At 38.7% G+C, this 17,208-nt stretch overlaps 1 pseudogene; it reads left to right on the top strand.

Annotated features, from left to right (window-relative positions):
• The first annotated feature begins 1,016 nt into the window (after positions 1-1,016).
• Positions 1,017-17,208, top strand: part of LOC114910942 (cadherin-8-like) — a 61,326-nt pseudogene continuing 45,134 nt past the window's right edge.

The following is a 17,208-nucleotide window of genomic DNA, read 5'->3' as shown; positions in this document are numbered from 1 at the left end:
GTTTTATGTAATTGTCTTCCATTTGTTTAGTTAAACTGTTTTTTTTTTTTTTTCATGTTTCAGTGTTTTATTTTAATGAACAGCACATTTGACTGGCGCACAGCTTGTTCTTTATGAGATGAAATGTCCAATGAAAGATAATAAGCAGTCCATATAAAGGAGTCTGTATGTATGTATTTTAGTCATGTGAGGACTGATGTTGTGTAGAAATGCAATATCCCATTTTATTAGAATTAGTTTTTTTTTTTTTTTTTTTTTTTGACATGTGGTTTATTCTTTTTTGTAAAAAAAAGTAGGTGTTAAATCTGTATCCAGCAAATACATTTTGCTGAGAGAAAAGGACAATCATTACTGTGATTAAACATCATGAAGAATCCATTTACCTTGATCCTCATCTCTTATAATTATTAGTATTAATACCATATTTTATTAGAATTTTACATCAAGATGTATCAATCAAAATCAATCAATACCACAAACAATTTTATACATGCTGAGTATTAAATATGTCAGTGCTCTCTTCAGGATTTCCCTTGTAGAAGCATAAATGTTTCCAATCAATAGGAATCTGAATTACATGGCTAATTTACTACATCTCTCTGCCGACAAGGAATTTTTGTACAGTTAGATTTTTTTCTTCTTTCACTTGGAGTAACTTGACCTCTGATTACTTAATAGTTCTATGCTTTCTACAACACCTTGGTTTGTTTGACAAGGTTGTAGTCATGAGAACCTGTGTTTGTGTGAACATCAATGTTTGGCATCTCCTGATGGTCACTAATCTGTTTTTTTGGTACCATCTAGGGTTCAGCTATGGGAGGACCACCAAATGGAAAGTCTTCTGAGGAACCCACTATGTTACCGCTTGCTTCTGAAACAGACCATGCCTTAAGAGTTATTATTATGTCACCATGAAATCAAAGGCTGAGGCCTGAGGTGAAAAGGAATAAACCACACTCCACCCTGGGTGTCTCTTTCTCTCTTTTTCTCTGACTGACAACTTCCAACTGAAAATAATGCCGAGACGTGGAGAGGAGAGGCTGGGAGACATGTGGACATCAATACTGCTTGTGTGGATTACATGCGTTCCCAACGCTTCCACTGCCCTCTTTGTTGGCCATTCCAATGGTTCGAGAGATGGGTCCACCGCGGGCCTGCATGGGCCCGGTGAAGGACAAAGGATTCTGAGCCGTGCCAAGAGGGGATGGGTTTGGAATCAAATGTTTGTGCTCGAGGAGTTTTCTGGCCCCGATCCAATTTTAGTTGGCAGGGTGAGTATTCCAGCATTCCAATTGTCAGTGGGATATTAAGCTTGCTTATCATGTGGAAACATTAATTCGGCAAAGTTTTTTTTTTTGGTTTTTTTTTTTTTTTTTTTGCTTTTCCAGTGACAGAAATGGGATTAGGATCTGCTAAGACCTTGGGTTGTACAAAAGTGGGCTACCAAATGGAGCAGCAATTCCAGTTTAGCAGTATAGCACACCCAAATTCCTGCTGAGCTGCTATTTTTCAACATGCCAGAATGTTACTGCATGAAATACTTGCCAAATGCAGACCTGAATTTGCCTAATTTGTCAAACATTTCAATAAAATTGTTGAAATTGCTTGCAGTATAGGGGGAAGCATGTTGTGATATTCAGACAATGACTGCATTCTTGCAGGGAGGAGGTCATTTTTGTTGTCCAAAAGACAGCCAAAACAGCAGCTCTTGATGAATGACCATGTAGGACTTCAGGTTTCTCAATTTGGTGGAAACTGAACCCAGAGCTCATTTCTAAAGTGTCACTGGGGATGTGAATCCCTCTGAAACACTCTCAGTATTAGTCCACTTTTGCTCCTTTTCCAAAATTCAAGTTCATCATGCCTGAAAATGACATATAAAGAAAAAAAAAATCCTGTCTTTACCAGTGTAGTGTGACCATTTGATCTATGATCTACAGAAACTTCTATAAAAGCAGTTTGTCAAAATAGTGCATCTTATAGTTCTGTAGAACACACTCCATAGTTTCATTATCACTCACACTTGCAGATGTCCTTGAGTCAAATGAATTCCACTGCTGTAAACTCAGTGTCATTTGATTTGTCATTTTAACTTCCCTTCTCTCTTAATTGTGCTTGAGTTGGTAGTCCTGTTCGGTTGTGTATCTTTATGTTTGTTGTGTAAACTCACTCCTTGCTTTACAAACCTTATTTGGAAATTTGGAAATCTATTTATTAGACAAAAATTGAAATGACAACCATAACAATAATTTATTTTAGAAAAATTATAATTTGTTCAAAGCAGGACCAACATACACCAAAATTTCAAGCAAAAACCCAAATACACACACACACACACACACACACACATACATTTTCAGAACCGCTTGTCCCTTACGGGGTCACGGGGAACCGGAGCCAACCCGGTAACACAGGGCGTAAGGCCGGAGGGGGAGGGGACGCACCCAGGACAGGACGCCAGTTCGTCGCAAGGCACCCCAAGCGGGACTCGAACCCCAGACCCACCGGAGAGCAGGACTGTAGTCCAACCCACTGCGCCACCACGCCCCCCAAAACCCAAATACAGCAAGGAATATTATCATTTCCTTAATAGAGAATACAGTTACCAAAAAAAAAAAATAAGTTAATTGTATAGGTACAGAAAACTGAGTGGCAAGAAGGGTACTAGTGTAGCAAACAATTTGGATTAGTTAGTTTTTAACATCAAACACACAGCACAAGACATCACCTTGAAGGAACCAATAAACTAATACTGCCTTTGTTCCCAAAATGTACAGCAAGAGAGATATAAACTTTGGACTGCTGCGTGCCAACTCAAAATGGGTCATTGAACAAAAATGTTAGCTGAATATCACCCTGAATGCCAGTGATAGTGTTCAGATCTACAAAAATATTGATAAAAAAACCAGACTTAAAGGCATAACTTCAATATCACTGGAAAAGCAGAGCTCCTCAATTACAATGGTCTCATGTAAATTAGTAGTGTATTTGTTGTTTTCTGTCATAAAACAGTTTATACAGCTCAGTTCAGTTCACCTGCTAATCCTCAGAGGTAATGATTTACATATCTTACAACATCTGCAAAATATCTGCAGGAAAGGTAATCTAAAGCCTAGCAGGTGGTTAACTGAACTGTAGGAGGTGCTAATACTCAAAAAAGTTGAGGGACCTGGATCAATTTAAAGCACAGTGGAACTGTGCCAGGTTTGTTCCATATTGGTCAAAATCAAAAGCAGCTCTAGAGCTGCACAGACCATCTAATAGCTGAGCCGTGGTGCTCGGACTGCCTCCAGGACAGCTGCCTTGTTACGCATGTTATGTGGAAATGAACAGCTTCTGAGTCTGTGATGACATAGAGCATTGAGTGCCTTTCTTTAAATATGTTGTTGCTTGGTCGGAGTTACAGACCGCGGGTGTGTTTGGCTTGCTTAAGTGGGACAGCAATAATTGAGTTCCACTTCCTTTTTTCCAATGAGGATAAATAATAGCTTGCACGGTACAGATAAGTTCCGTGTTGCAATGAGATAGCATGCTGGTTGAGATTGAAAGCATCCAAACCCCAGTAAAATCTCAGAAAGGGCCGTTTCAGCTTTTTATTGCCCTTAATTAGAAGAAAAAAAAAAAAAACACGTAGAGAAAGGAAGTGTGATTAAAATAGGTTATACATTCCATGTTTGTTGGCCTTCTGGTTCCTCGTTGATTATTGGGGATCCTCGGGCAAAGATTAGACTCATTCCATCTATTACATTTTATTGCTCAGTCTTCTGATGTTTAATTATACATACACCTCCTGTCTTGTCAGTTAGTGGGCTCCCCTGATTTCCGACAGAGCCCATTAGCATATATGTAAAACTGCACTGTGGCGGGGGTTGGGGGAGTGGTGATGGCAACAGTGTGTGACAGTGTTCCTCTTGTCGTAATTCGCAGCCTCAGATTTTGACTGGGGGAGTCTGACTCCAGCAACAGAGCATCCTTCGCAGTAGAGGGCACACCTGAAAAACAGGCAGAGACAAGAACATCTCAGCTGAAAATGCAGCTTTTTCTCACTCTCATTATTCAAAGGATTTTCAATTATTTGCAGTAAACAAAGTCAACATTAATGCACCACAGTGCATTATTTATTTGATCTGCAAAAATCTTTATCAAGGGCCATATCTTCTATACCCTGTGGGAGCTCTGAGGCATACAATAGAAATATAGTTTAAGTGAAAGATAAACATGATTCTTTCAGACAGAGCAGACTTATTAGTCGCTGATGTGGCACTGCAGTGCTGGCCTGAGATGCAGCTGGTTGTCAAACACAGTCAGTACATTGCAGGAACAAGTCTCAGGGGTATGGATCAGTGCTGCTGTCCGTTAAGTGTGCTTATGCAAGTATGTACACCTTTACTCACGTACCTAAAAATAGCCTCTTTAGTAACGATTCACGTGTAACTGTACTTATAATTACAGAACATGATTTTTCACATACTATACAGAGAGAAAACTAAATAAATGCAGCGCATTTAGGGCAGCACCTTATTTTACATGAATTTAATTTCCAAGTTTTCACTTGGACACTCTGAAGAGAAGCAGCCTTGAATTTTGAGCATGGTGAAAAAATGCATTTGAATTTCAACCAAATAGATGGTAAATTAACCATTTTGAAATGTCTTTTGCAATTTTACAATGTGTGTGTGTGTGTGTGTGTGTGTGTGTGTTTTACAAAGAAGCATAGTCATATCTTTTTCATATCTAATGCTCTGAACAGTCCAACCTTTTGCACTTGCTTAGCATGTGGGTAGCAGTTTCTAATGTTATTCAACTTTAAGCTTCTACTGTGAACTACTGTTTACAAAAAAAAAAAAAAAAGTATATTGGTGCTCTGCAGTGGGTGGATTAAATATTAAGAACAGCAATATATAGTGTATAGTGTAATAACAATCTAATATGGATAAAGGACCCCTTTTTCTTTTAGAATAACTTCTTGGAATCCTGTCACACAGATTAAGAAGAAGGAAATCCTCCAGCTCTTTGAAAGAAGGAAAGTTTTGGAAATCTGCTCTGCATTTTGTGCCCTAGAAGATCCCATTAATGTACTTAGTTTTTTGTTATTTCTTTATTTTTTTTTTATAGGCCATAGAAGATTTTAAAATTCACCACGGTATTTGCAAAACCCGTGATGAATCACTTTAGATGGGAAATCTATTGGAAAATCATGAGTGAACAGTGCAGCAAACAATTTTCTCACCTAATATAGATTTAAATTCTTTTCTCATAATACAAATGTATTGCAATCATCAATCCTAGAAAAATTTAATACGTGACTCAACTGAACATATTATGTTTCCCCCTAGTCAGATATCCAAGTTATTGCGTATTAATCCAGCTTATATATTTCATTTTAACATCTTTCTCAATTGGTACATTGTTTGTACTTTGTAACAGAAGTTTCAGCTCTTTTGCGATTTCAAGCAATTGCTTTGCATTTTTAACAACTGTCCAGATGTTGAATTTCAGTTGATCCTGTTTAGTAGGCTTTGACTTGTAACCACTGTTTGGTTTTTTCCTATGAAAGTTTACGTGACAGCAGCCTGGACTGGACTCAGTAGTCTTTACTCTGAAACTCTTTGGCTGGGTATCAGGGAGAAGGGGATCAACACTCTCGGTCTCTCGTCCCTTTCTGTCTCTTGCTCTTGGGCGAGTCCTTTCTCTGTATCAGTCCAGGTGATTACTAGCAACTAATATTTGTTTTCTATGTGTATCCAGTGCATTCAGAAAGTATTCAGACCCCTTCACTTTTTTAAACATTTTCTTAAGTTGCAGCCTTTTGCTAAAGTTGTTTAATTTCATTTTACCCTCTTCAATCTACATTCAACAGAGAGACAAAGACATTAACAAAGAGAAAATACACACACACACATTTTCTGAAACGCTTGTCCCATTTGGGGTCGCGGGGAGCCAGAGCCTAACCTGGCAACACAGGGCGGAAGGCTGGAGGGGGAGGGGACACACCCAGGACGGGACGCCAGTCCGTCGCAAGGCACCCCAAGCGGGACTCGAACCCCAGACCCACTGGAGAACAGGACCCGGTCCAACCCACTGCACCACTGCGCCCCCCAAGAGAAAATACATTTCTGCAAATTTATTTAAAAAACAGAAATATTACACTGAGAAAAGTATTCAGACCCTTTACTTGGTACTTAGCTGAATCACCTTTGGCAGCAATTACAGCCTTGAGTCTTCTCGGGTATAATGCGACAAGCTTTGCACACCTGGATTTGGGGATTTTCTGCTGTTCTTCTCTGCAGATCCTTTCAAGCTCTGTCAGGTTGGATGGGGACTGTCGGTGGGCAGCTAGTTTCAGGTCTTTCCAGAAATGTTCAATTTGGTTCAAGTCTGAGCTCTCGCTGGACCACTCAAGATCATTCACAGAGTTTTCCAAGAGGACAATGACCCTAACCACAAAGCAAAGACAATACAGGAATTGCTTAGTGACATTTCCGTGAATGGTCTTGAGTGGTCCAGCTCAATCCTGGATTTGAACCCAATCGCACTTTCTGAATGCACCGTATGTTCAGCTGGCAAGGTTACCAACATTGTAAGTTGTTATTTTTTCAGTGACTGGTGCCCTAGTACTTCGGAGACTTCCTATTCCACATATTTATCTTATTAGTGCCAGTGCTCTTACAGATGACACGTATTAGTAATTTAGCAATAGGTACTTCATAAGGCGGGGGCATGGTGGTGCAGTGGGCTTGACTGGGTCGCCCTCTCTTGTGGGTCTGGGGTTCAAGTCCTGCTTGGGGCACCCTGGGGCGGACTGGCATCCCGCTCTAAGTGTGTCCCCTCCAGCCTTGTGCTTTACGTTGCCAGGTTAGGCTCCGGTTCACTGCGACCCTGCTTAGGACAACTTTTTTGGGACTGTGTGTGTGTGTGTGTGTGTGTGTGTGTGTGTGTGTGTGTGAATTTGATAATGATGGCTCCCCTGTACAGATGCCTTCATAATTGTCATTTAATTACTGGAAAATCTGAGACATTTGTCTTCTGGCACTTTCAACATTTCTTCACCCTGTGTAACTTCCACCTATTTTAACAGGTAATACAGCAGTGAAACCAAAGTCTCCTTGTCTTGACTGGCTTATTGTCTGAAATCAGGGCTTTTAACAAATATATGTTTTCCAAAGAATGATGTCAGGAATTCATAACTGAATAGAGGATTAAGACACTCAAGCATTAATGACAGTGTAATATTGTCATTATTAGTAACACGGAGAAAATTATTTAACTACTAATTTATCATTTACAGAAAGGAGAAAACTGAATGGAAAGGTAAAATGTATTTTTGAGTTTTCTATGGTAAGACACACAATGTAGTATCGGGGTGGAGCATAGCACAGGGCCAGCAGATTGCATAGATGCTTTGCATCATATTTGCACAATTTCTTTTTTTTTTTCTTTTTTTTTTTTTTTTTTTGTGGGGAAGATTGAGGAAAACTTCAGCAGATAATCTTTTTTTCTTTTCCAACCCATGTGTATCCTTACAGAGGTATAAATAACTTTTTCCCCATGCCTGGCTATTAATTTTGCATATATTGAAGCTGAAACTGGTTGCCTATTTTCTTGTGAAAACCCTTCCCAAGGCTTCCACTTTTGTGCTGCAGCAGCACACTGTAAAATTGTCTCCAAAAATGTTTCAATAAATCATGCTGAGTTAGAGCTTGTGAACTGTGGCACTGATTTTGTGTGCATCTATTTGTGTGTTGAAGGGGAATGCTAGGAATATTTTGAAACAAAATTTAATGTTGACAGTTATCCTAATTATTGTTTATTGTCCTCAAATGAAAATGCGTAGAAGAGACATTTGTAGTGCACTTTTCCACAAAATGAGGTTCATTGTTGAATACATAATATCCATATTTATATAGAACTGTCATCATTGTCTCATAGAAGTCAAGGTAGATTGTCAGGATTCTATGTCAGCACTGAGGTTTCAGAGCCTACAGGGTCCATGTTTATCTGTAACCATTACAAACCAATGGTGTCCAAACTTTTCATAGCATAATCAGCACAAGAATACAGCAAATGAAACATTTTGGAGGAGTTTCATATGATGAAGTCATAAAATATTTGCTGAAATGTAAATGTGCAAATACAGCATAACTGTCATTTCCTGGAGTGCAGAAAGCCTTAGGCCTATTTCCAGCTGCACTCTCACTGAAGGCATTCCATGAGGTTCTAAAGTAATACTCCTTATTGTTCTTCAGGATAAAGAACTTCACCTCGATATTCTTGATTTCCTGTTCCTTCCTAGTGATGATCACCCCATTTTATTTTTAGTTCCAATAATCTATGGAGTTAATTGCCAAAATATAATTAATTTTTTTTTTCATATACACATTTTTTGTCAGTTCAAAAGTAATGTATGAAATACTGCTTATGTGGAGCACTGTGAAAAGTAATAATGCATCACTCACACTACTTCAAAACATGAATATGGATAGAGAATGTTGCATTTTTCACATAAAATTTTAAAGTGGGGGGTACAGTGAGTAGTGCTGCTGTCTCACAGCACCTGGATGGTGTGAGAGAATGTGGGTTTGATCCCCACTCAGTCTGTGTGAAGTTTGCATGCTCTCCCTGTGTCTCTGTGGGTTTCGTCTCACAGTCCAAAGACATGCTGTTCAGGTTCAGGTCACCTTCGTGAATGAGGTGTATGGGCTAGTAACACTGCATAGTATCTATTATAAGTTGCTTTGGAGAAAAGCATCTGTGAAGTGAATAAATGTAAATTATATTCTACTTTTATGTATTTAAATAATGTTTTTGCTCATTGCTGTAAACAGTAAACAAACAAAAAGTCCTTTTTTAAAACAAGCATCAGCTTACTGCAAATAGTGACCACTGTAGACCAACAGTGTACTCTAAAATGGAATACTGTATCATAATGATATGTTGTTTAATAGTTTAGTAATTGGGTGTTGCAGCAAGTAGTGCTGCCACCTCATAACACCTGGGCTGTTTGGAATTAAATTCAAATCCGGCTCAGTATGTGGGGTTTTCATGTTCTCCAAATGTCTGCGTAGGTTTCTTCCTGCTACTCTGGTTTCCTCCCACAGTCTAAAGACATGTAGTTCAATAAACTGCCCATAGTGTATGAAAAGGTGAATGATTCCAAGATAGGTCCTGGTCTGCCACGACCCGGATCAGGGCAAGTGATATTTCCAGATCCATTATGTAGGAACATTTCTCACTGTGAATAATTGAAACAAAGTAAACTTTAGTTTCTGTCTAAATTATTTGAATACATTGAACAAGAGGGGGTGTGGTGGCAGAGCGGGCTTGGCTGAGTCCCGCTGGCATCCTGTCCTGAGTGTGCTCCCTCTCCCTCCAGCCTTGCGCCCTGTGTTGCCAGGTTAGGCTCTGGCTCGCCGCGACCCTGCTTGGGACAAGCGGTTTCCGACAGTGTGTGTGTGTGTGTGTGTACATTGAACAAATGTGCAATCTGAGCACCACAAAGACAGCTGAGAAGAAGCTGACAACCTGGATAAAGTCACTGTGGTGCACAGCTGCAAGTGCATGGCTGTCTGCTGCCCTTTGATCATTTTATACAAAAGCATAGATGTGTCAGCTTCTAGTGCCCTCATCCCCTCAGACCAAAATGAACCAGGAGTGGCATGACTGCAGGGTGTATCGATGTAGGAACTATGTGGCAAAACACTCATCACCGTGCCCATCCAGAGGTAAGACCAGTTAACTGGGCCCAAGATATGTTCTAGGCAGTGTATATAGATAGTCTATCAAAAAAGTACATTATGGAAAGTTCAGATATAGGAAAAATATCTTTAAAAAGTAAATTGTTCAGATATATAGGTAGGAAAAACTATTTTAGCTTGCTTTTTTTGCACATTATATACTGTGAGACAAGACCTGCAACAGGTATTTAATTTTCTAATAATAGACTTGGAGATCTCATCCTTGAATCCCATCTCCTGCTGTAGTACCTTTGATCAAAGTACTTTCCCTGAATCTATCTATCTATCTATCTATCTATCTATCTAATCTACCTTTGCTTCGACAAAAGTTAAAATTGCATTCCTGTAATACGGAGAAAGCTAAAGTCTCAAAGCAAAGAGCAGCTGGAGATTTGGCATGGGGTTGAAGCAGTAGTGCAGCTGAAGTGTGTCCTATGTGTATTCCTTTTGCTTCCCCTCTTTGAGGTGATGATGCAGTCAGGCTTTAGCTCCAGCATTACTTCCCCTTCTCCATTCATTGTTCTTCTCAGAAACCTGACAGCAGCCTGCAATCTATGTGCAAACCTTCAGTGGTCACACAGCTCTGTCCTTCAGAGTGGAGACTTCAACATTTGCAAAAAAAGAAAAAAAAAAAAAAACATGGGTTACATGGTACAAACTGGCCATGAAGCATTCCCAGTATGAAAAAAAAAAAAAAAAAAGAAAATTAAAGAAAACTGCAATGACTCAAAATATTAATTAAACCTAATTTCACTTAAAAGATCGCAGACCACATGCCATATCTGCAACGTCACAGTCAAACAGTCCAGAGTTCCCTTGTTCAAATTTAACAAGCAGCTGAACAGGAACAAAAATGAATACAACCACTGGGCTATTTCTAAGCCTTTTCTTTAAATGTTACAGTAACTCTTGAATCGCATATTTTCAGATACAGCAAGTGTAGCTGAATTTTGATGTATGAAGGTAAAAAATCCAAATTTAACATTTTGCTTTATGGTAAATCTTACTACAGATATCCATTTGTTGCATTAAGCACTGCGCAAATGTGTCTTTCTATAAATTGTGCCTTTTGTTTGATGTCTGCATGGAAAAATACGAAAAAATAAAGCCGTTATAAGTGAACTATGAAAACCTTTCATCATTAAGCACCGTTCTCAAAATGTGACCAAATCAATGTTCTGTATGAATGCCGAAGGGCATCACATTGAAGTATAAAAAGAGTGAAAACACAGCTCACATCTACGTAAAACTTACATTCTCTAATCATCTGTATTAATTCAGCATAATGGTTACAATCTTAGAGAGTAGCCACTCAGTCCAGCTCCCTCTCTCACAGATGTGAGGTGTTTTTACTTTATTTTTTGCAGTGATGGATCCTCATGTGTACATTGCAGATTATAGGCTCATAAAAATATTTATAGTAAATTATTTGTCCTTCTGATTTATGGGTCTGTGAAAAGATATTGTCTTCTATTTTTGAATGTTTTGGGTGTGATGTATTCTCAGGTCACAGTGTCACAGGCCAACCTTGGGGGGGAAAAGAAAAAAAAAAAAAACAGGTCAAGGCTGCAAAACATTCACACGCAACAAAATCTAAATTATTCATCTGCCTCAGCTATCTACGCTTTTTCATTCATCACTGCTTTTATTTCTGGTGTAAGTAGTGGCGTGGGTGAAGGACGCAGGTTTGAGTTCCACCTCCAGCTGTAGTACCCTTGAGCAAGGTACTTATCCTAAATTGCTGCAGTGAAATTACCCAGCTGTATAAATGGGTAAATAACTGTAAGTAGCTTAACACTGAAAGTTGCCAAAAAGTGTGATCTAAATAAAAGTAAACTGTAGAATAAGTGCCTTTAAATCTTAAGCTAAGTCGTTTTTGCATCCTTGACTCTTGTTACGTTAAGCCAGGGTCTAATTGCTAATATAAAGCCAAAGAAATTGGCTGACCACTTATTGTATATACATAATGAAAACCACCTGTAAAACAAGCATGGCAGGAACCAATCACAGCTCCCAGGTTGGGATTAATAAAAAAAAAGAACAGCAGTCGTGTCTACCAACTCAACGCTATACAGAGCTTCAGCAAACAATGACCTTAATCAGTTTTCATAAGCTAATAAAATGGATGAATAATGAAATGAATGAAAGGCAAGGTTTCCATGGAGAATCAAAGAAGGAGTGTTCTTTGTGTCAGTGTGCCGCTGTGCGTCCAGGAACAGGGTTGGACAGTGACCTTTATCAGAAGTGTGCTCATTCTGAGTAACCACCCTGCTGCAATAATAAGGAAATAACTTTTTTCTTTTCATCTCACACGTACACGGACACACACATATCGACTCATTGCTTAGATCACATGTTACATGTGTGCCCCTCTTATTCATTAAAGCACTTCCTACCTCACATTGAGAAGTTGCATTACTGCCAGCAACAACAACAGGGGTTACTTGCTCCTACACTATAAGTTAATCAGGCTCTACAGGCTAACAGTGAACTCAATGCACAAGAATTATAAATGCTTTTTATAGAAAATCTCATTTTTAAAGGCTGTATGCAGTTTATTGGTCTTCCTTACTTGTTCTTTGTGTGTATCAGTGACTGTCCATTACTGTAGGATAATGTATCAGTGGACTGGGCTGGCACTTGGGTTTTTGGCACCCTTAGGCAAGAATCAATGAAGCACCCCTTATACTTCCATCTCTAAATTAGTAGAGGTACCCACACACACACAGACACAGACACACACACACACACACACACACACACACACACACACACACACACACACACACACACACACACACACTATCCACAACCGCTTGTCCTGAGCAGGGTCGCGCCAAACCGGAGCCTAACCCGGTAACAGAAGGCACAAGGCTGGACTGGCAGGGGACACAACCCGGACAGGATGCCAGTCCACCGCAAGGCACCCCAAGCAGGACTCTATACACACTGCTTTATTTATTATACCTATAATTCAGCATATGCAAAGCATCTTTTCTGACAACAGCACCACCCATCAAAGCACCTCCAACTTCTAACTTGTTTCATTCTTTGGTTGTTAATTTCCACTAGTGTTTTTCTCCATATATCATCATAATTAATATGATCAAATGCACAATGGTGCACTCATGGATTTTTTCCAAAATTTACAGTATACCCCATTCTCATGGAGACATTTTCCTCCATGCAGTTTGAAATGACACCTGTTTGTTTATGACTCAGTGGTTTATATTTAAGAGGGAGGGGGAGAACAAGGATGATTTCCTAATATGGAACAATTTTTATGTAAATCATTTCAGTTTCATTGTCACTGAGACACCTGGAATTTAATGCACTGTTGGATGTTCTGATGCCACATAAGAGGAATTACTATACATATGTCATTCAAAGCAGCTCCATACTGATTTCTCTATCTGAAGGTGGTTTGTCACCACATGGTGTAATGTGCAAGTTGTCTTCTTGGGATGATAGTGACAGGAGACACATCCAATCTGCCTGGAGTATGAAATCCAGGTTACATGTCTGGAAGATTCAACTGATTTATAAAGCAGCCGTGAAAGAGTGGGGTTTTTGGAGAGATGCACTGATAACGCTGCCAAAAGGATCAGTGTGGTCTAGTTCATTGAACAGGAAAAAAAAAGTGGCAGCGTCATATCTTTTCTCTGTCTACTACTGTGTGATCTCCTATATTACTAAAACCAGCTGTCTAATGTTAGTGTGAATGAAAGTATGATGGAGCAAAGAATGTAGTGAAGTGTTCAGTGGATGAATGGGAGCAGCATCTAAATTCAAAGAATCACACTCTTCAAAAGGCCTCCCTTAATAACTTGGTCAGCTGTAGAACATTTTGGTTAAGTTTCAAAAATAAAATTGTCCCAGAAAGTATTATATACCTTCTTCCAAATATCTAGAACAGGCAAAGTATTTGTCTGTTGACAAAACCATACAGAAGAAGTTGTGTCACAGCATTCAGATTGCAATATAATGAAGACTGATATCAATGTGTAAACTGAGATCCTAAGTGCTCCTAAGGAAAACAGTTAATATTAATGCACAGGTGGTTTGGGCAATATGAATGCAATTCAAAGGACATAACACATCATCGTAAGATGTGCCTGTAATAATATTGACTAAGAGCATGCATAGTCACTCATAGCAGGAAGCTAAGCTGTACAACTGTAAAGAATGCTTTACTCTTGACTGAACATGAATTTACTGTATTCATTATAAGACTTATTGATTCTGGAAAGACATATGCCCTTTAACTCTGTTCCATGATACTGTTCTAATTTTGCCAACACTAGCAACTGATTGAACAACTTTGCAGGAATCTTCACTGTGTAAATAAAAACATGTATATATTGATCCACATAAAATGAAGAATTAGTTAACTTTCCATTTTGAACAGCATCAAAACATGTCAAAATGTAATATATTGACATCCACTTGTTGAATTTATATTTTATAATATTTCTTTTTCGCTGCATCACCCACGTTTTTGTGCTAAAACAGAGTATGATGATTAATGATTGTGATCATGATCATGACAAAGAGATAAGTAAATTTAAGATTTGATATCATGAAGAAAGAAGATGATTGCCACCTTATCTAAGCAAACTCGTGTAGAAGTTGCAGACTATATATAGAATATTATCACTGGATTTAGATGATTTGAACAAATAAGAACTGAAGGCATTAATATGTGCCACAATGAAGTGCTGAAGATCCTTGTGTCTGAATTGACCTTGGATGCTCCCTTTTTAAGTTGCATCTAAAGTCAATAAGCAATTAAAATTGTTCATACAATTCTTTTGTTGTGACCTTACCAGTATAATGGCTTTTTGTAATTATCACATTTATAATCCACTATCACTTGCTTTTATCCCAACAGTTTCTGTGTGAGAAAATTAATGGGAAAAATTTTCTTTGTGCATGAACTGTATCTATCCCCCATGTAATATTTCTGGGCCCAGAAGTGTGGTGGTAAAATGCAACTGCATTTTAGGAGTAATAGGATCTCTCAGACAAATCTGTTCCCAGCTCATGGGCACCACACAATTACATTTCAAAAACACAACTCGAGAATTTGTTGGTATTTCCTTAGAAACTTTCTTTCTTCAGCTTCTCTGTCAATTGTGTGGTGTTGCATTAGAGCAGTTACATGGGGGTTAATGTGCCAAAGTCCAGCGAGCAATACAAACAGGCTCCGCCGCATGCTACCCATCTGCCACCATCACAGCACAACATTTTGACAAAAACAGCGAGCACATAAGAATTAAAGTAAAAGAGCACAACGAGTGAAATATGTGTTTCAGTCTGTATACTTACATCTCCCCAATGAACTGGATTTAAAGCATATTAGCTTCTGTTTTTCTTTCCCACAGCCTCCATCAAAATGGAAATCAAAAACCAATTGTTCACTGCTAGTCCTTTCATATATAATGACACACAATATGGATAATGAAAAAGTCAAGTAAAGACAGGAAAATCCAATTGTAACATTTAATATACAATTTGATTCCTGCTATGAAACTAGAAATAAATCTGAAAACAACCACGGGTTCAGTAAACCAAATGAACGTAGTAAAGATGCATTTCATAGTTGCAGAAATTTTATGTATGTATGTATTTCCGCTCATGATTCCAAGCCAATGAGACACCCTGTACCTACTGTATAATAATAATAATAATAATAATAATAATAATAATAATAATAATAATAATAATAAGTACATTGCAGTCTATATATAGACAGCCATACACTGCAATGTAGTTCTTCTTATTATTATCATTATTATTATTATTACACTTTAATGTACTTACAAATAAGTACATCAGTAAGGTAAGCTTTCTAAGAATCCCATTTAAAATGAACACTGAAGAAAACGATGATGAGGAGGAGGAGTAAAAGTAAACCCAACATTTTTTTAAATTTCCATATAACCATTAGCATGTGTCAGTGCACCACACAGTAGAACTAGCAATTCAAGCAACAAGTGGAAAGATTCCAGTTAGATTCCCTCAGCTGACAGACTTTCGCATCACCCTGACGGAAACCATGCCGAAGCTGAAGTTGATTCCGACAGAGCTGTGCTCTATTAGGATACCAGATGAACACACACTATAAATGGCAACGCTGATGTGTTGTCATTGTGCCGCTGTGTTGTCACTAGCTCGGCATGATAGAATTTTATTTACAGTCTGAAAAGAGGGAATGAAGAGACACAGTCCCTTAAGGTACAGAGTTGCGTGCAAATTGAAGGCAAACTTTGATTTGTACGCAACAGGGTTGTCAAAACTTGAATATTACTGGCAGCATATTTTTATGTTTCACACCATTCTGTTTGTAGACAGTTGTCTTGGGGAATGGCCTTTTTTCCTTCCCCGATTTTGAAAAAAGGGCGAATATGAAGCACAATACCATGCACTGTGCTGTTACACTCTGTGATTCTTTTGGGGTATTGTATGCATTGTTTAATTTTACATAAGCAGGCATAGTATGCAGGATTGTTTTTGCAAACATTTTAGAATTTTTGGAAAAATGTACGTGCTATTTATTAACAATGGTTAAAAAAAGTTAATCTGACATGTTGAACAACAACTTTATTATTATTATTATTATTATTATTATTATGTACATGGGCAGTATGGTGGCGCAATGGGCAGTCCTGATGCCTCACAGCTCGTGCGTTCTTTGGACATAGATTCAAATCCAGGTCAAATTGTATGGAGTTTATGTGTTTTTTCTGTGTTTGCATGTGTTTCCTCCGACTCTGCGAAGACGTTTCACATTTGGGTGAGTTTAGCTACTCTAAATTAACTGTAGTATGTGTGAGTGTGAAGGGGGGAGTGCGGTGGCGGAGTGGACTTGGCCGGGACCTGCTGTGTGGCGGGTTCGGGGTTGAAGCTCTGCCTTGGGTGCCCTGCAGCAGACTGGCGTCGCACCCAGGGCATGCCCGAGTGGTATGCACCCCCCCCCCCAACCTCTCCGTGACCCCTGCTCAGGACAAGTGGATGTATACATTCTGTATACGTATGTGTGCAGCTACCCTACAATGGGCTGGTGTTCTGTTCAGACTCATTGTACCCATTAAACACAGGAAAGCGCATGGACCACTCTGTCCTGGAGAAGTGGTTATAGAAAGTGAGTGAGTGTGAATCTCAAAAATCACACATAAACAAGTTCCATTTGTTGTGCTTTTTACAAAAATTGAAGAGACTTTACATTTCCTACACAGACAGCTCATTTCAGCAATAATGTTGTGTTTTTTTGTTTCGTATTTGTCTCAAATGAGTCACTAAAGGACTTGGTTAGTACCCAGGAGCAAGTTAAAAAAAAATCTATAATGATGTTTGCAGTCTCAGACAAGTTGAACTGTGATGGATCTAATGAAAAGTAGCATGGTGTGATGTCTCCACGGTGAAAAAAGGTCTAAAAAGCCTAAGCAATTATTATTTCTTTCTTTTTTAATGA

Source organism: Scleropages formosus, chromosome 7 (genome assembly GCF_900964775.1).
Source record: "Scleropages formosus chromosome 7, fSclFor1.1, whole genome shotgun sequence".
NCBI lineage: Eukaryota > Metazoa > Chordata > Actinopteri > Osteoglossiformes > Osteoglossidae > Scleropages > Scleropages formosus.
The sequence above is the reverse complement of the archived record's forward strand: the minus strand, read 5'-3'. Positions and strand labels throughout refer to the sequence as shown.